Here is a 20625-nt window from a genome sequence, read left to right as displayed (position 1 = left end):
ATGACCTAGGCTGGGGGTTCAGTGGAGAGTAACACAGGCATCTTCCCTAATCTATGTGGGGTTTACAGATATTGAAGGAGACAGAAAAGAATCGGATAAACAGATAGGCCAGGCCAGAGAGTGCTAAGAAGACATTAAAACAAGGAGGTCAACATTAGATGCAGAGTCCAGGGCAGGCTTCCTTGGAGAGGTGACACTGAGCAGAGGCCTGGCTAGCTCTGGAAAGACCTTGGGACACATTCCAGGAGAGAGGGTGCTGAGCCCTGGAGAGCTCTGTTTTGGGCAGTCACTCATCAGAGTTTCCATGATGACACAAAGGTCACATGGATGCCAGAGTCTAATTTCAATCAACAATGAATCACAGCCACCCTAGGCACACCAACACCCCACTCCCCAAACCTCCACCGCACCCACCACACCTGCAAGAGCAGTTTGTTTGACCAACAGAGAAAAGATTATTCCAAAATACACTTGGTAAAAACATCTACAGGGAGGGCGAAGTTTCCAGTTTTCCCTTTAAAGAACCATCATCTTTGGATGTGCAGAACTTTTCAAAGGATCGCACCTCCTGGAAGGGTTTTGCTCCTGGAGTTAATGTTCACAAAGTGTGTATTTCCCTTTTGAGGATTCTGTATGAAAGGGACACTGATAAGGGAAATGGAGCCCTTATTTCTGAGAAGCTAGTCAGTGTTTGCAAGAGGAAATGGAACTAGCATTGACTGCACACTTCCATGCACCAGCACTGAGCTGGATGCCTTACCTAGGTTACTTCCTTCAAACCCAGGAAGAAGGTATTAAAAGCCCCACTTTTCCACCCGAGAACATTGGGTCTCTGAGAGGCAAAGCAACTTTCGCAAGGTTATACAGCAAGTAAGTGACAGAACCAGAACTAATTATATTACATTGATTACATGAATCAAATGTGCTGATTACTTACTAGGTTCCAGGCACCTTGTTTGGTGCCTTTGGATCCTGCATGATTTCACTGACTTCTCACTGCATTTCATTCTATTCCTGTTCCCATCTAGCAGATGGGAAGACAGGTTCAGGGAGGTGAAGTAGCTTGCCTGCGGTTGTTCAGCTCTGAGGTCATAAAACCAGGATTGAAACCCACATATGTCTGATGCCCTCTTTTTTCAGAGAGGCTGATGTCAAGAGCAGGAATGGTGGAAATGTTCCATACTAGAGGAGATTAACGAGACGTGACTACTAAATGCAAAGCCTGATCATAGACCGGAAACTGTACAAAAGGGGAAAATGATATAAAGCATGTTTTGCAGTCAACTGACAAGATTGGAATGTAAATCATAGATCAGATAAAAGGAGTTGCATCAATTTTGAATTAGGCTGTGATAACCCTACTGTGATTATGTGAGAGAATATCTTTATCCCTAGGAAACTCATAGTATTGGGGGAGGAAAGACTATGATGTATGCGACTTCTTTGTACGTCTCAGAAAAAGAAATTGTGTGCGCGCACGTGTGTGTGTGCCGAGAGAGAAAGAACAGAGCGGGTAAAATGTTAACAATAGATTAAGCATATGCTTACTTTTCTGTAAGTTTGAAATGATTTGCAAATAAAAATGTTTAAAAGAGAAGGAGAAAGAGAGAGAGAATCGCCAGCTGTTGAATAATGAGCTCGTGGGTATTTCCTGAGTCCTGCTTCAAAGCTAGTTCACCTCTGTGTCCTCATTCTTCCCCTCTGTCTGAAGTTTCACCATCACAAATTCACTCTTTCAGATTCACCGGTCTTTAAATGCATATGCCATTACTTGTCATGCACATCTTAAGGAGACGGAGCTGGAAGCGTTTTTATTAATTGCTAACTGAGACACTATTCCTGAGTAAATCTGCTTAAGGAGGAGAGAGGAGTATTTGTGGTATGAAGTGATGCCAAGTGCAGGGTATCCCTGAGAGAGCTGTGCTCAGTGGCCACGGCACGGTATGGAAAGTCAGTGGGTACTAAAAGGTGCCAATACTAGAGCTGTGGAGAGGAGGAAGGGGGAAACAGAAAAAAGAGATAGCAGACTATTACGGACAACCTTCACCTGTCAAGTCATGAAGGGCTCGTCCAAACATCCCTGTAATGGGCAGAAGTCCACATCTTTTTTTTTTTGTCTCCTCTGACAAGGTACCATTTCTCTGAAATATGAACATGTATCCTTAAAAAATGAATAGCAAATGTTGCTCCAATGATTACTAAGCCCATTATCACCCTGTATTTGTCTTTTGGGTTAATCTTGCCAGTTATAGAAAAAGAAACAAACATAGATAAGAAATGACAGTATACCTATACAGTAGCAAAAATTAAAAATGAGGGTAATATCTAATATTGATGAAGATGTTTTTACTTGTTAAGAAGCAGACCGAAAATTTTTGATTTTACTCATTATGGAGGAAATGGAATAAAATGAGTGATGATTGGGCATGGTGGCTCACACCTGTAATCTCAGCACTTTGGGAGGCTGAGGCAGGCAGATCACCTGATATCAGGAGTTCGAAACCAGCCTGGCCAACATGGTAAAACCCCATCTCTACTAAAAATACAAAAATTAGCCAGCCATGATGGTAGGTACCTGTAATCCCAGCTAGTCGGGAGTCTGAGGCAGAAGAATCACTTGTACCCGGGAGGCAGAGGTTGCAGTGAGCCGAGATCGTGCCGCTGCACTCCAGCCTCGGCAACAGAGCGAGACTCCATCTCAATTAACAAATAAATAAATAAAATGAGTAGTAATTTTGGGTAGATGAACTAACAAAAAATAAAGGTAATGATAACCTGTAGCATTGTGGAGGTGCATTCTTTCAGTGCTCATGCAGGTGAATAAATAAGAGCTTCTGGGACAGCAAGTGATGATATGTCTCAGGAACTGTAAAAATGTTCACATTAGTCAGCATGATAGAATTAGCCTAAGTCATTGAAATGAAAAAGGCTAACAGTTAAATACATGAAAATGTGCATTCTAGCATTCTTTATGTTCTTTAAAAATCTGGAAAATAACCTAAATGTCCAAAAATAGAACAAAAGTAAATTATGACATAGACAGTTGATAGGATATTAAAATAACAATTACAGTGAATATGCTTATTATGGAGTGATTTATGTCCCCTGCAAAATTCATATGTGGAGGTCCTAACTCTCATTGTGACTGTATTTGGAGTAAGAAAGTAATTAAGCTTACATGAGTCCATGGTGTGGAGCCCTGATTCCATAAGATTCGTGATCTTATAATAAGAGACACTGGACAGCTTGTACTCTCGTTTTCTCTCTCCATGCAAGGACACAGCAGACAGGCAGCCATCTGAAAGCCAGGAAGAGCTTTCACATGCCTCACCAGAAGTTTGATTTTAGTCTTTCCAGTCTCCAGAACTGTGAGAAAATACGTCTCTGTTGTTTAAGCCACTCAGCCTGTGATACATTGCTATGGCAGCAGATTAATAGAATGTTCTTATGCTGAAATGTGAAGTGAAAAATAAAAAATCTTTACACAAAATGATATTTGTGATATGCTTGCAACAATAGAAGGAAATGGAAATTCAGGTTTCCTGACTTGCTGTTTTCACGATATGAATATCAGGTGTAGTAACTGCCTAAAAAGTAACAGAATTGCTCAGGCTCACCATCACTGAGTGAGTGTCAAGTGCCAGGCACCGTGGTATTTTATGCACATTCTCTCACCTAATGAGCCCAAACACCCTAAGGGACAGGTATGTCCCCATTTTAGACCCTCTGAACCCTGGACACAGAGAGGGTTGTCACTGGCCCTGAGTTCCTCAGTAAATAGATAATGAAGCCCAGGTTGGAATTAGGACTTGTCTGAGTCCAAAGCCCAAAATCTTCAATTCTATAAAAGCACAATATTTCCAACAAGTAAACAGTTTGTCTTCATAGCAGAAAAATAAACCCGATAGAAATGGCTATTATAGTTTGCATTTCCCCCAAGATACCTGCCCAATTTCCTCATCTTTATTCAATGTCCCAGGCACTGTTCTTATGTGGGAGGGCAGTAACCTTATTTTCTGGTGAAGCATCTTTAGAAAGGCATTGCTGATGGTTCTCTGCCTTGGGACATCAGCTGCCTTTTGAGCAACGAAAGGAGATTTAGAAGTCATTTTCAATATAGCAGGTGCTATCACTACCATCATCAAGCATTCTGACTTTCTCAGGGTGACCTCCTTAACAAATAGCCTGTCCCACCGTCAGACCATAGCTCCTCATAAGCAGGTTGGAAAAGGCTGACTTCTGCAGCTGACAGCTCTTGAGAACTTGCCCCACCCCCCAGAAATCCAGTGTTGTATAAACTCTCCCACTGCATTTAAAGCCCCAGAATAATCTAGTCTTTAATTCTGTAGCTTCAGCTCTGGCTGCTCCTACCCCATCTCGAATCCAGATTGGACTACATTTCTTATATTTCCCTGAAAGTGTTTCATAGTAATCTCATTTTGGGGGTAAGTAATTTCCCGTTCCCAGAATGTCCCTTGTCCTAACTCCAGTTTTTCCTGCTAAACTCTGGTGTGTCCCTTTTTGTCCCAACCTAAATGCCACATCCTCCAGGAAGCCTTCCCTGAATTTTAAGCCACTTCCTCCAGGAAGCTTTCACTGAATCCTAAGCTAAGCTAGAGAGCCAATGGGCTCTCCAGTCACCAAGGTGTTAGCTTTGTCTGGGTTTTTCTTAATCTCCTTATAATGGCAATTTCTCTCCCTTGATAAGCTCTTTCTACTCCACAAGGCAGGAACTATATCTTATTCTCCTACTTTTTTCATGAGTGAACAAAGGGAAGAGCACTAAGGAATCATCTTCAGCTGAATTTCTGCCCTGGCTTCTGCAACACATACATTGAAATTAAACTGAATTTCTACGAGAAAGCCCAACGAATGAGGATTTTGAGTCTGTAATGTGACAGGCAGTTTAGAAAACTAATTCAGATCTGAGTCAAACAGACCTAGTTTCAAACCCAAGAACTGTGACTCTCTGTGACTTTAAGCAAGTGACTTGGCCTCTCTATGCTTCAGTTTCCACTTCTGCAAAATACAGCTAAGCTTTATTTATTTATTACACTAAGCTGTCTCATAGTGTTATTTTGAGGATAAAACAATATTAGACCCACGGAACTCTTAGCACTGTCACTGACCCTAGTAAACACTGGATAAACGTTTACCGTAATGATTAGGATTTGCTATGCTATTGTAATTATTAAAGCCGTATTTCAAAAAGCTAAAGAATCAAGCATCGATGTTCAGAGGGCTGCTGCCACAGAAACCTGGCTAAACACACGAAGAGTAATTGACTCTTCAGCCAGACGTTGCATGCAACACAGCATCTGAGGGTCCTCAAAAATAATCTACCTCTACAAATATGATTTTTGTTTCATTTGTCAAGATCAAACTTGATGAGGGAAAAAATAAAGAATATCATTTCAAATTCTTGGTTCCCTAGCGTTCACAATATGACAGGTATGTTTTGCTAAATCTGGTCAAAAACGTTGAGTGAGGCAAGTTAATTCTTGGGTTTTGAAATTACCTTTTGTGGAAAAAAAAATATCTGTGTGCCTGACCACCCTGAATGCAGAGGTAATGTGGCATAGTGGGCAGGCACAGAGATTTCAGACCCCAGAGCCACAACTAGCTAGCCGCACCACCTTGGCAAATTACCTCTATTTGCCTCAGTTTCATCATCTGTAAAATGGGACTAATGAGAGCATCTATCTCAGAGGTTTTATATGATAATTAAATGGGTTAGCATTTGTAAAATGAGTAGATGAAAAAAGCATGTTGAGTGTTTGTGAAATAAAGTAAATAATGGAACTGTGAGGCCAAGTCAAACAAGAGAGAAAATTATACATTGCCACTTCCGAGCCTTGGGGATCATGGATGTGTGTATATATTTCTGTATTTTTGTTTCAAAAGTATATGTTCAGAAGGGCAAGAAGGAAGCAGAAAGAAAATCCTTTTTATACTGCTTGTGTCGTCGGCAATTCCTGCGGGGAAGAAATCAATGAGAATTTGATAAACAGTTTGCAACCCTCTCTGACAAATCTCAAAAACTGATTCCACTAAGATTCCTTGACTTTCAAGTCCTCTATAAAAAAAGACAAAAATAAATCCAGGTTTTTCTCTAAGGTAGAAGGTGAAATTGTATTATTTCCAGCAACAATGATACTTTTTAAAAAGGTAGAGCGGTTACATTTGTGCTAAAGCTACTTGATTTTATGAGAAGTTGTTCAAATATAGACTATGGTAGCAGTACTCAGAATAATAAACAGCAAGTACCGTGCATTTACATGAGGCTTTAAAGATTTCAAAACATATGTGTATTTCTTAATTGCCTCCCACATGTGTGCCATCCCTCTTGTATTGCAGAATAAAAAGGAAGTGGCCTGGAATTAGGTAACTTACATCAATCTGCACAACTTCTATTCATAAGCAAGTGAGTTCATGTTTCTGCGCCTCAGTTTCCCTGCCTATAGAATAGACAAGGTAGGAGTAATATTCCCACAGTTCTGGTGTATTGTAAGTATTCAGTGAGCTAACCATGTAAAGCCCCTCGTATGGTGAGTGGCACATATTTTTAGTATTATTGCTTCACATAATAGATTCTAAAGATTAGATTATGAGACTAGAGTGTGAAAACCAAGTTATATGAAAGTGCTTTGAAAATATCACATTGAAGGAATTTACTTTAAATGGGATACATATATTAAGGAATGTTTGTTCAATTTTTACATATGATGATGATAGTAAGATTCTCCTTTTAAAACAGGCCCTTTCAGATTGCAGCCTCTAAATGCCATTAACCACTAAAATGAACCAGACAGCAAAGGAACCACCAAGGCCACCAGGGCTGTGACAAAGGGACTCAGAAGACAGCCTGGAGAGACTCCTATTGACCAAAAATAGGACAACATGAGCCTCAGTAAAGATAATAACTACAAAAAATTGAAAAATAACAACCGGGCTCAGATCCATGAGTTTACAAATTATACTAAAAGATGAATCTTTTGGAAGATTCTAGGGACTCAGCTCATTATTTTCAAATCTATTATGGTTAATAAAGAGGGAAAAATCAAGCATTTATTCTGCTCTTTCCATATAAACTGCACCTCTGCATAATCAAACAGTTAAACAGGAGATGCTGTTTTGTATGGGAGGATCCCAGCTAAGAAAAGCAGAGGGAATGGTAGAATATCACCATTTTGTACACAGCTAATGAATGAATGGATCTAGTCAATGATCATCCATGTCTGTTCATGCCACCATAGAGAGACAGTTGGTACCTATGAAGTAGACTTTCTTTTCAAAAGAACAAAGTGCAGACTCTTGTCAAGCTTCCAGATCTAATTGTCAAATTACAGAAAATGCAAGAAATAAAGGATTATGTCAAACAACACTGCATAGATACAGGGAGAAAAATTAAGACTATGGCCAGACATGGTGGCACACACCTGTAGACCCAGTTACTCAGGAGGCTGAGGCAGGAGGATGGCTTGAGCCCAGGAATTTAAGGCTGCAATGAACTATGATTGAGTCACTACAGTTCAGCTTGGGCAGCAGAGTGAGACCCTGTCTCAAAAAAAAAAAAAATAAATCTAAAAGACATTTGTCCAGTGCAAGATATTTGACTCAGTTTCTTCAATTAAAAAAAAATTGGAAGAGAAAAAGCAAGGAAGAAATTTTTACAGGTAAAGAGAGATAAATGTGTGTGTGTATATATAAATACACACACACATATATCAACCATTCAGAATATATGCATCTTATTTGGATACCAGTTGAAGCAATCTGGTTTTTTGTTTTCTTTTTTTAAGAAAAAAGACAAGGAAATTTGAATACTCACTGGATATTTAATATTAAAGATGTTATTCTTAATGTTTTAGATGTAAAAATTGTATTGGCTTTTTAAATTTTAATTGAGGTGAAATTCACAAAACATAAACTTAACCATTTAAAAATAAACAATTCTGTGGCATTTAGTACATCCAGAATGGTATGCAACCACCACCTCTACCTAGTTTTAAAACATTTTCATCACCTTAAAAGGAAGCCTTAAGGTACAATGTGCACTGCTTGGGTAACAGGTGCACTAAAATCTCAGAATTTACCACTATATAATTCATCCATGTAACAACAACAACAACAACAAAAACGAAAACACTTGTATCCTCAAAGTTACCAAAATCTTTTTATAAAAGACAGCCCCATATCCCTTAAGCAGTTGATCCTTATTCCCCTCCCTACTTCTGGCAAGCACCAATCTACATTCTGTCTCTATGGACTTACCTATTTTGAAGATTTCATTTGAGTGGATCATATAACATACAACCTTTGTTCCTGGATCCTTTCAATTAGCACATTTTAGAGATTTATCTATGTTGTAGCATGTCTCAGCACTTCACTTTTCTTCGTGACTGTATGTGCATGCTGCAATTGGCTTATCCATTCATTTGTTGATGAACATATGGGTTGCTTCCATCTTTTAGCTATTGTGAATATGAATATGTCTGTATATGTACTTGAGTACCTGTCTTCCATTGTATTGGATATAAACCTGGATGTAGAATTGCTCCATAATTCTACATTTAACTTTCTAAGGCATCACCAAACTGCTTTCCTCAGCAGCTGTTCCATTTCCATTCCCATTAGCAGTGTACAAAGATTTCCATTTTTCTTATTGTGACCATCTTAGTGTGTAAGAATCCGTATCTCAGTGTGGTTCTGATTTCCATTTCTCTAATGACTAATAACATTGAGCATCTTTTCGTGTGTTTGTTGGCCATTCTTGTATCTTCTTTGGATAAATGTTGATTTAAGTTCTTTCCCAATTCTTAAAATTGGGTTGTTTGTCTCTTTATTATTGAGTTTAAGAGTTCTTTATATATCCTATGTGCAAGACTCTTATTAGATATAGGATTTGCAAATATTATCTCCCATTCTGTAAGTTGTCTTTTCACTTTCTTGAAGATATCTGATGCACAAACATTTTTAATTCATCAATGTATCTACTTTTTTTTCTTTTTTGCTCACACTTTTAATGTCATATCTATAAGTCATTGCCAAAGCCAAGGTCATGGAGATTTACCCATATGTTTTCTTCCATTTAATAGTATTAGCTTTTACTTTTATGTTGTTAATCCATTTTGAGTTAATTTTTGTATGTGGTGTGAAGTAGGGGTTCAATTTTATTATTTTGCATGTGAATTATTTAATTATCAGGGTCCTTATCTTCTGGGAGACATAAAGATATTTACAGATGAACTGAAGTGTCTAGAATTTGTTTCAAAATAATCTATAAAAGAGAAGAATGTAACATAGGTAAAATAAAATTTCCCATAAAGTGATGATTGTTTAAGTCAGATAATGAGGTTCACTTCAGTAGTCTATATACTCTGGTATAAAATTCAAAATTTTCCTGCAATGAAATCAGAACTTTATATTTTAGAGAGATGTATTGAAATATTTACAGATAAAAATATATGATATCTGAAATGTGTTTCAAAATAATTTTGATGAGGGCGTTGGGGAAGATATAATGAAACAAGATTGGTCATGAGTTGATAATTATTGAAGCTGTGGATTCATCATACTGATCTTTCTAATTTTTAGTATATTTGAAAGTTTTCCGTAATAAAACTTTTTAAATGTAATACATAATTCACTGCCTAAGATTTTACTTGGTAAGAGTAAGAATCTTTTCAAATGAAATAAAGAGGAGACAGGCTACAGAACAGTATTGGCAGCTGGTATTTATTGTTCTCAAGAACCAGCCGACATCATCACTGGATAAAAAGAATATGGGAGGTGAGCATTTGAATAATTCTTCTGGAAGAGGCGGGCAGGCAATATTTGAATGGGCCTTGAAGGATGAGCATACATTTTCGTCAAGATAGTAGAGGAAGAGTGGTCTAGTTACAGGTTCTGGAGAGGTGAAAAGCTTAGAATGCTTGAGAGGAATGAGAAGCTGGGTGTAACAGGAGTCCAGGCAATCAGGCAGTGAACAATTAGAGATAATCTTTGATTCTCATGCTAAGGATGGATTTCCAAGTAAGCCAGAGTTACAAGAAAATTGATGGTCCATGCGCTAATGTAGTCTTTGGCCTGTTAGTGTGTGTGTTTTAATTGACCCAACACTAAAATTAAAAAAAAAAAAAATGCAGGAGACTTTAATATCTGAATGTCTAAATTTTTTGAAAAATTGGAAAATACAGCAACATAGGGCCTGAATCTCCCATGCAACAACTGACCCAAGCTGAAGGGCGGTGGCCGTCTTTAGATGGACTGGGCCTCCTTTAGTTCATCCAGCTCTCCCAGCCTCTATCCCATGCCCCACAGCATGCCCAGTTATGGGGCTATTAATCACCATTGTTTAGCTGGAGGGTTTTTTTTTTTTTTCATAATAAAGGAACGTTTACCTGTAACTCTATCAATAGTGAGAAAATGAAATGCAGACACAGAAGTCTGAGTGTCTCAATAAAATATTTGAGAGAACACATTTCTCTGTGGCAGTAAAGACAGCTCTATTTCCATCTGTTTAATATACAGAGTGTAACAGTGTGAGACAAATACAACTTACTAAAGATGCCAAAGTAACAACAAAAACAGCAACAATAATAATAACACCAACACTAACACCTACTGAGCAGCCTCTGCACTCCTCCTCCTCTCCCCGCTCCCTCCCCCCAGTATAATCTGGTGAGAGAAGTAGAATTCAAATTCAGTTGAAGGGTCCCTTGAGGTATTAGGGTTCTATTTCTCTACTTCTCACCTTTCATCCATAAACATGAATGACTTCCCTTTATGCTAGTAATGCAAGAGAGGGCAACGGACTAGCACACCCTCCAAAAGCCAGCCAAAGACAAAAAGAATATTCAGGGGTTCAAACTGTGGAGTATTAGTCAACAGACTTCTGTTCGTACTTGCACAATTCCTACCACAAGAAACTTACTGCCCTTCAGGCTTCCAAGTGAACTGAGCTCTCGAATGCAAGTTGGCTGTCTCTTTGTTAAGGAAACAGCGTCCCCTGCTGTCACTCCTGACCACAGAGTGACATCCAGTAAATCCAGATCATCCAGATTTGTTTTATGTATTATCTGAGCTGTGTCAATATTGGATTCACACCCCTTCGCTACACCTCTGGAAAGAAGTCCACCTGGGTCACCATTCATTGATTTTGTTTGTTCAATTTATTTCAAATGAACTTGGTGTTGAGAATTTGGGGATATCATCTGCTGTATTATTATTACTAACAATAACAACAATTAGCAATTAGCAAACCAGGTATTGTGCCAAGCACTTATATGCATTGTTTTATTTAAATATCTCAACAATAAAAATTATTATATATATTTTATGGATTAAGAAACTAGAAACATTGATCCCTTGACACAATTACTTTTATTGAATAATGTGCTATTTATTCACGCAACACACTTGTATTGTGCACCTGCCGCATATCAGGTTCTAGAGGCACAAGGATGAATGAGGCTTTGCCTTTGCCTCTGTAAAGTCGTAATAGAGGAAGGAAAGAGAACAAGAGGAGAAAAAAACTAACTTTGATTGAACATCTGGTCTGTGCCACTATGCCTGGTGTTTATAATTGGGTGATTTCATCTCATTCTCCAGCAATCCTCGGAGGCAAGTTTTTATGTATCCATTTTACAGATAAGAAAAACGGAGGCTCAGAGGGTTCAAATGACTTGCCTAAGGTTACACAGCCGTTGTTAGAGCAACTGAAATTTAAACTCAGAGATTTTTGATAGCAAAGCCACACTTTTTAAGAGAATATATTGAAAGAAATTCTACTAAAAAAAACAAAGGTTTATTGAGGCCCCCGCGGGAGTCAAGAAGATGAAATAAGCAACTCTATATAGGGGCAGTCAGGTAATTCACTAAAAAATTTGCTTGTTTTGAGTTTTGTCATTCACTCATTTCCTCGGTCATCAAAGGAGCCTAAAACCTGTTTATTGAGCACCTACTATGAGTTAGATATGGAAACCAGGGAGATGGAAATGACCAAGCTGGTCTAGTGACACCTGTCTTCATGAAGCCTGTAATCAGGAGGATCAGGGGGTCCAGCATTCAACGGCGGAACTCCCAGCACCCTCTCAGATTGGGCCCAAGTGCTGAAAAGGAAGGTATAGCAGGGTGCTGCAGGAGTGCCAGGAATGCCTTAAAATCAGATGAGGGCGTGTTTGGAGGACCTGGCCGAGCAAGCTGTATCCAAGTCCACAGTCCAAAAACCAGCCGAAGACAAAACGAGTATTCACGGTTCCAAACTTTGGAGTGAAACCGTGAATAGATTTCTGTACAGTACTTACCCAGTTCCTACCACAAGAAGCTAGAAGGCTGGAGAGCACTTCCTCTCTAAACAGAGAAAGGATGGAAGAGGTGCCCAGCAGAAGGGGTAGCAGGCATGAGGTGTCTGGTCAGGGAGACGTCGGGAGCAGGGATGCTGTGCGAAGGAGAGACGGGGAGGAAACTGAAGCCGGGCAGTGGTCACAGGCAATCAAGCAAAGCTAAGAATCTGAAGAATTTGGAACTATAGTCTTGGAGCAGCATTTCCTAAACCAGCTGTGGGGAAGCACAAACTCTGCTTTTTAAAAAATGGATGCATACTTGTACAAATTGACAAGGGACATACGATATTTTGCTACATCCGTAGAACGTGCAGTGATCAAGCTGGAGTACTTAGGATCTCTGTCACCACAAGCATTTATCATTTCTGTGTGTTGGGAACAATCCAAGTCCTCTCATCCAGCTACTTTGAAGTGTGCGATACATTGCTGTTAATGACAGTCACCCTACTCTACTGTCATCTATTATAACTTACCCATCTACCTAACTATATGTTTCTACCCAGTAACCAGCCTCTCTTCATCCTCCCACTTACGCCCAAATCTTTCTTAGGATAGTTCTCTGGTAACTGTTTTTCTATTCTGTACCTCTAAGATCAACTTTTTTTTTTTTTTTTTTTTTTCTGAGACAGAGTCTCTCTCTCTCCCCAGGCACCAGGCTGGAGTGTAGTGGCGCCATCTTGGCTCACTGCAACCTCTGCCTCCCAGGTTCAAGCAATTCTCCTGTCTCAGCCTCCCAGGTAGCTGGGACTACAGGCCGGTGCCACCACGCCCAGCTAATTTTTTTGTATTTTTAGTAGAGACGGGGTTTCACCATGTTGGCCAGGATGGTCTCGATCTCCTGACCTCATGATCCTCCCACCTCAGCCTCCCAAAGTGCTGGGATTACAGGTGTGAGCCACCTCGTCCAGCCAGAGATCAATTTTTAAGCTATTCTATATGAGTGAGAACATGCAATATTTGTCTTTTTGTGCCTGGCTTATTTCACTTAACATAATGACCTCCAGTCCCATCCATATTGCTGCAAATTACATGATTTCATTCCTTTTTAATAGTATTCCATTAGAAAAATATACCACATTTTCTTTATCCAATCACCTGTTGATTAATACGTGATTTCATGTCTTTGCTACTGTGAGTAAGCACTACAATAAACAGGAGGGTGCAGTATCCCTTTAATATACTGATTTTTGTGTAACTATGATATACCAGATTTTTTATTTTGTTTCTCTGTCCCCACACATACCAGCCGTTTTGTAAAATAAATAAAATGTGAATTCGTATAAAAATAAAATGAATAAAACAGAACATATGAAATGATAGCCCAAATGTATGATCACTAGATTCCACAGTCATAAAAATCACTATCAAATTGTTATTACTTTACTTCTTTCATTGTGGAGAGAGTTTGCAAACTGGCACCTGCCAAGGACCACACTTTGAGAGTCAAGTGCTTGAGACCCTCAGTGAGCCACTGACTGTATCTGTGTCTGGAAGAATAAGTGACATTCAGCCAGGAGACAAGGAGAAAAGTGCAGGCAAGGAAGGCACTGAAGGGCAAAGCGGAGCCACGTGAAGCAAGCTGGTGTGTTTGGGGACCAGCAGATGACGGGCTGGGTAGGCTGGAGAGGTGGGAGAGAGAAGCTGGGAAGCAGGCTGTGTCATGGAGGGTTTTTTCAGCTATGATGAACAGCTGAGCAGTAAGAGCTGTACCAAGCAAGCCCTAAATGTCAAAAACACCTGCCAGGATCATTGCTCTCTTCTGAGTGTTGTAAGAGCAGCCAGGGTCTGTTCCACCTGCAAAAATTGCTCTATTTTGCCCATCTGATGACCAACCTCAGCACACCTATCCAAACAAGAAAAAAAAAAAGAAAGAAAAGAAAGAGAGAGAGAGAGAGAGGGAAAAAAAGGGAAAGGGAAGAGGAGAAAAGGGAAGGAGATGGTAGAGAAGGGTGAACAAAATAAATGGAGCCCATAGCTCCTCCTGACTAGCCTTTAACAAATTATTTGGATGAACCCATGGGTGGGTTTTCATTGCTTTTATCAGGCAAATGGAAATTTCACTCAATTCCTCAAAAAGTGCCCAGGCAGGTAGAAAGCATCCGTCTGAGATGGGTTCCCCCTCCTGGAAGGCCACAGCACCATCCAGCCCACACACTAGGTGGATGCAAATTCTTGGCTGAAATGAATGTGAGCTCAGCAAGATGATCACTGTGGTCCTGACCGTCATCATTGTTGCAGTGGAAATTACCCAGGAAAAACCCAGAAAAAGAAAAAGCATCCAGGGCCCAAGGAAGTGGAGCTAAAATACAACTTTTGCTCTAACCCTGAAAAGCGCCTTGGAAAGGACTGTTCCGTTGAGGCAGCCACCAGCTTTCCGTTCAGATGCAACCAGTCACTTCACAGGCTTTGCAGCAAACTGTCACAGCTGGGCTGTGAATGTGGCCATCCGGACTTTAGAGGAAGATGTTTGATAATCAACCCATGAGCTTCCAGATCCTCTTGACACTCACATTCTGGAGAACAGAAAGGCAATAAAAAGCAAATGTATAATAAATGATACACTTCCTGATTGCGGTAAGTATTGGGAAGAAAATAAATGGGGTGACGAATCGGGGAATACTGGAGGAGTGACTTTGTCAGACTCCCAGCAGGAAAGAGAGCGCACACTCAAATTGGTTAATTCATTAAAGAGACAATTTACGATGGTGTGGGCAAGACTGGATAAAGGGGAAAGTTATGGGGAAGTCCCCTGCAACCCCAAGGCTAAAAACAGTAGGGCACCATTGCTGTCCCTAGGCCTGAAATGGGAACAGGGAGGAAGCAGTTCTCAGAAGCTGTAACAAGAGGACACTGGAGGGCTGTTCGGCAGGAGCCACAGCCCTCAGCAGGGAGGAGCAGGAGTAACAAATGGAAACCAAACGACAGAGATGTGGTTCTTCCTCCCGGCCATTCACCAGATGCTACACTTCCAGCGTGGATTTCTCTACATACACAGCTTGACAAAACCAGGTTAGGGAGATGAGATGGCCTGGTTCACAGCAGAAGTGGCTGAAGATTCCACTGTCATCTCACATTAAACAGACACTCTTCAAGTGCAGTTGCTTCTGCAGACACCCCTGGGACTTGGCTGAATGAAAAGGGGCCATTTGCATACCAGAACCCCTTAGCACAAATGAACTCTCTTCCATCTTCCTTGGCAGGCTGCAGGGAGGTATGCCCTAGCCCTTGACAGATGACCCTGGGCAAGCCATTTAATATTTTCAGGCCTCAGTTTCCTCATGTCAGAGGTCTAATTTCAGGCCTCATTTCCTCATTAAGTAATACATTTGTAAAAAGAGAGCATTAGGCTTAGTGATTTCCAGGTACCAAACCATGCTGTATAGAGGAAGAAGCACTTAGAAGCTGGGGAGGTGAGCTCAAATCCTTTATGCCACAGCTGGCTGGCCAACCTGGGGCACACCACGTTCCTGGGTCTCAGCTCCTCTACCTGCCAAGGTAGGTTGATAACGTCTATCCAGACCAATCACAGTATTTAGACAATGCATGTTAAATCCCTTGTATTTTGTGCAAAGAGTCAGAGCTCCACACACGTCTATGCATTTCCTGCAAGGCAATGTAACATAAAGGTCAAGAGAACAGACTGAGTGAAATACATGGCATAGGCTTGAAACCAACCAGCTCTACCACTTTCTGTAGGGACCTTGGGCAAATCACTTAATCTCTCTATGTCCCACTTCTTCATCTATAAAACCAAGAGAAAATGCTGCCTGAACCCATAAAGTTGTTGCCAGAATCGATTAAATAATACGTATGGAGCACTTAGAACATCTTCCTTCGGCTTCCGTATTCTGCAGCTGTCATATAACATTACAAAGAGCTTTCCAGAATGTTCTCTGATTTTTTAAATGCTTTTAATTCAACAAAGTTACCTGGGGTTGGTTAAATATGGTGTTGCCAGAATTTTCACTGTAATGGCATTGCACCCAGAAGCCTCTAGCCTAATCTTGCTTTGCCCTGGGTGGCCGGCATCCAAGACGGTGGACTGTGAGAGCCGCAGAGAAAGGACACCAGAAGGAAAGATCTGTCCAACCAAAGGCGTGCTGACCCCAACTCTCCACATCCCAATTTATTGCCCTAACTGCTTTTTTAGCCCCCTAGTGCGACTGGGTGTGAAGCACAAGCAATTCAAGTGATTAAGAAAGGAGTTGCTAATTTAAATGAATAGCTTTGGCAAAATGAGCTCCCCTGAAGAGCTCTGAGGGAGATAATGGTGCCTTGTATTTGGAGGCTAGAGTCCGGATGGTTGTTTATGGCACTCTATAAGCGTTGCTATAACAATAAATGACTTAGCAACCATACTAAGCAGACTGTTTCTTTGAAAGAGTTTACATAATAGGGATTACTAGAGTTCTTCCTGGGAAGGATAACTTAAGGACTTTTTTCTCCCCTTTTCTTAAACCTAAGAACATTTGGAGAAAAAATCCTTTTTCAGAAGCTGTACAGAAAAAGGGGAAAAATGACTGAAGGTTTTGAACTAAAATGTTAGCAGTTACATTCCTTGAGTGGAGAGATTACAGGTGATGTTTTTATTTTTCTTTTTGAGTGCTTTTCTGAGTCTTCCATGATGGTTTTGGGTTTGTAACTAGAAGAAATTTCCATTAAAAGTAACAAATTCACCAGTCTGGGTAACATGGGAAGATCTCATCTCTATACAAATTTAAAAACTGAAAAAATTAGCTGGGCATGGTGGTGCACACCTGTGGTCCCATGATGGCACCACTGCACTCCAGCCTGGATGACAGAGTGAGATCCTATCTCTAAAATATATAATAATAATACTAAATTGACTAGGATAAAATATAAGCCTGGAAATGTGAAGAGGGTGCTTGTGACCCAACAAGGATTGGGCCTGGCCTTGTGGAGGAAATCCCATGGGGGATTTGCAACATTGTGGCAGGCTCCTGGCATTTGCTGGCTTTGTGCTGGCTTTGACTACAGGAAAGCAACCCGAAGGTTAATGAGTGGCATGGCCAGTTGGCACCTGGCTGGTGGGAGAATTTGGATCCTGCTGCCCTTGGGATGGAGGAAGGGAGGGAGTAATACCACCGCCCAGTCTCCCACTTCACCACCACTTGACTCTGCAGCACCTATGGGGCAACTAGGGAAATCAACATCCTATTAGCTTGTGACAAGTGGACCAAGGACAATGGGAAAGAACAGGCAGCAGTTAATGCATGATGTCAGAGTTTGGTCAGGGAGCTCATGACTTGGAAGAAAATAAGATTTGGGCCAGGCACAATGGCTCACACCTATAATCCCAGCAATTTGGGAGGCCGAGGTGGGCGGATCACCTGAGGTCAGGAGGTCGAGACCAGCCTGACCAACACAAACCCCATCACTACTAAAAAAAAAAAAAATCCAAAATTAGCTGGGCGTGGTGGCGCATGCCTGTAATCCCAGCTGCTTGGGAGGCTGAGGCAGGAAAATGGCTTGAACCCAGGAGGCAGAGGTTGCAGTCACCCAATATTGTGCCACTGCACTCTTGCCTGGGCAACAAGAGTGAAACTCCATCTCAAAAAAAAAGAAAGAAAGAAAGAAAGAAAAGATTGGAGAGATAGCCAGGATTTTTTTTTTTTTTTTTTTTTTTTTTTTTTTTTTTTTTGACACAGAGTCTCACTCCATCACCAGGTGCCAGGCTGGAGTGCAGTGGCGCAACCTCGGCTCACTGCAACCTCCGCCTCCCGGGTTCAAGCAATTCTCCTGCCAAAGCGTCCCCAGTAGCTGGGACTACAGGCACGCACCACCACGCCCAGATAGCCAGGATATTTATCTTTACATTGTGAATTTGGTCATTGATGAAGATCTTAAGCTGTATTTCTCTAAAATGCTTTTCCCAGTCATCAATATAATTGTTTTGTGGGTGGGAATTGAGGGAGCAAGGGAATAGCAGTGGGAAAATAATCTAAGCAAAACTTTCAGCATATATTTCTTGAGTTCCTTCTGAATAGAATGCATTCATTTCAAGGAATTAATTCACAGTTGCACAATCATAATATGACAAACTATGTTCATAAACAATATAATCTATATAATGATTAAAAACAACAGGCTTAGGATCAGACTTGCATCTGAATCCAGTTCTGCAAATAACCAGCTGTATGAGCTTCACTACTTGCTCAAGCTTATAGAAATAGGCAGTGCAGCTGGGATTTGAACCCATGCATATATTATTCCAGAGGCCTGGATCCTTAAATGAAACGGTTTTGGAATGGAAGGATTTGTGGCTTTCTGGGGTGTCCTCAGACTCTTCTGTTCCATCTGCGTGATCTGTCTTGAACCAGCTGCAGCTCTGGCCATGGAGTGTTCTGCCTGCAGCCTCGTGCTCCTGAGAATCTAGGCTCAGGGACACTGTGTGTTTAGGCTCTCCCACCTGCCTCCATTTCTAATTTTGTCAGAGCCATGAATTAAGCTGGAAACAGATCCAATTTATTAGTTCCATTCCTGCTCCATGATTGTGCCCAGAGGCTTGTAGACAGACACTGTAAATCACAAATAAATAATAATAATAATAATAATAATAATAAAGAGCTCTCTGTTGAAAGCTGCCTAAGGGGACATCTGTCAGCTTGTTGAGGACCCCCAGAGAGCCAACTCCCTCTTTCCTCATTCCAGAATAAACCACAAGAAGAGGAGTCAGTGAGTGAGGGGAATTTTAAGGCCAAGTGGAGACAAATTCCCAGCCCTGTCCACTTTCTTGGCTAGCCATAAACATTCTTATCCTTCTTTTCTGCAAAAACAGGGAATTTATATCTTAATGTACCAAGCCCTTTGCACAGATCAAATGCAATCTTCCCAACAGCTCTATTAGGTAAATACAGCTACTCAAATTATCCTCATTTTATGCATGAGGACACTGAAGAGTTACAGAAAATAAGTAACTGTAGGATGCACAGCTCATTAATTGAGGAGCTAGGATTTAAATCCAGAGCCTCATGATTCTAAAGCCTGAGTTCTTTTTTAGCCACACTAGGCTTCTAGAAATTTCCAGTTCCTTCTTCAAAGTCCTTTTTGAGCATTCCAACCAAAATCCTCAAACTGTGGTCAAGAGAGAATTAGACTAGTGAGGAAAATTTAAACACACCTTGCCCTCTAACTGTCTGTCTTCTGTAGGGGACTCACGAAAATTTCTCAATCACTCAGCAAATGATCTCTGGCTCACTGTGAGCCAGGCACCGAACTAAGCATTTGCAGAACAGAGGCAAACTACACCTAACTACGGGCCTCAACAAGTTCAGTCTAGTGGGAGAGACAGACTGGAAAACAAGTATGGTGAATCTTTAGGGGTGTTCTCAAGAATGAAGGGGATGGATGAAATGCTGTAGGGAGAAGAGTTTCTAAGCAAATGTCCTATGCAACCCGAGAAACACTGTGGAGTAGTAGAAGGCTGTGAAAGGAAAATAAGATCTCGGGACCCCAAATTCACTGTGCTAACAGGAAAGAGATCCTGGAAGCTGTGTCATGAACAACAACAATAAAAAAAACCTGCCTTTACTTTTGTTCCTAAACTGATAGCTACAGATAGAAGATTGCTTATCTCCACAGGAGGCCTTCCTCACCCTGACAATATTAATTAACAGCTTATCTTCATGGGTATGGGACAAGGAAGACTAGAAATTGTCCCCACTCCCCACCCTAAGACAAATGTGCATTTGACTGCTTCCTCTACTCCGTGTTTACTTTATCGTATGTAAAGTGAAGGTTTACTGAGCATGAGACAACCATATAATTGACTCTTCCCTTCACCCCCTCATTTTCACTGCAACATGTAGATCCGCAAGAATGTGACTATTTCCACTCTCTACTTTTTCTTTTCTCTTTCTCATCCTACCCACTTTCCCCTTTAAATATCAAAGCCCTCGAAATTCTCTTTGGAAAAAATAGTGCCACAGATCCGGCTGCGCCTTGTGTGTCTTTTTCCCAGTTGCAGCCTCAACCTTGGCAAAATAAACCTCCGAATTGATTGAGATCTGTCTCGGATACTTTTTGTTTTATAAGGCATAATAAAGCCCAGCCATTTCCCAGCTGGATAATCTGGAGTCCACCCCGAGCCTCTCTGAGTGTCAATTTCCTCAGGCGTACAATGGCAATAAGAATTGTTTCCAAGGCCCTAACAATTAAATGAGATCATATAGGCCACGGCTTAGCACTCCATTCTTCCATCACCAGCTTTCACTTATCATGGAGTCCATGCTGATTCTACTTCTAAACATTTCTCTAA

This window comes from Saimiri boliviensis, chromosome 20 (genome assembly GCF_048565385.1).
Source record: "Saimiri boliviensis isolate mSaiBol1 chromosome 20, mSaiBol1.pri, whole genome shotgun sequence".
Lineage (NCBI taxonomy): Eukaryota > Metazoa > Chordata > Mammalia > Primates > Cebidae > Saimiri > Saimiri boliviensis.
Note: the sequence above shows the minus strand (reverse complement) of the source record.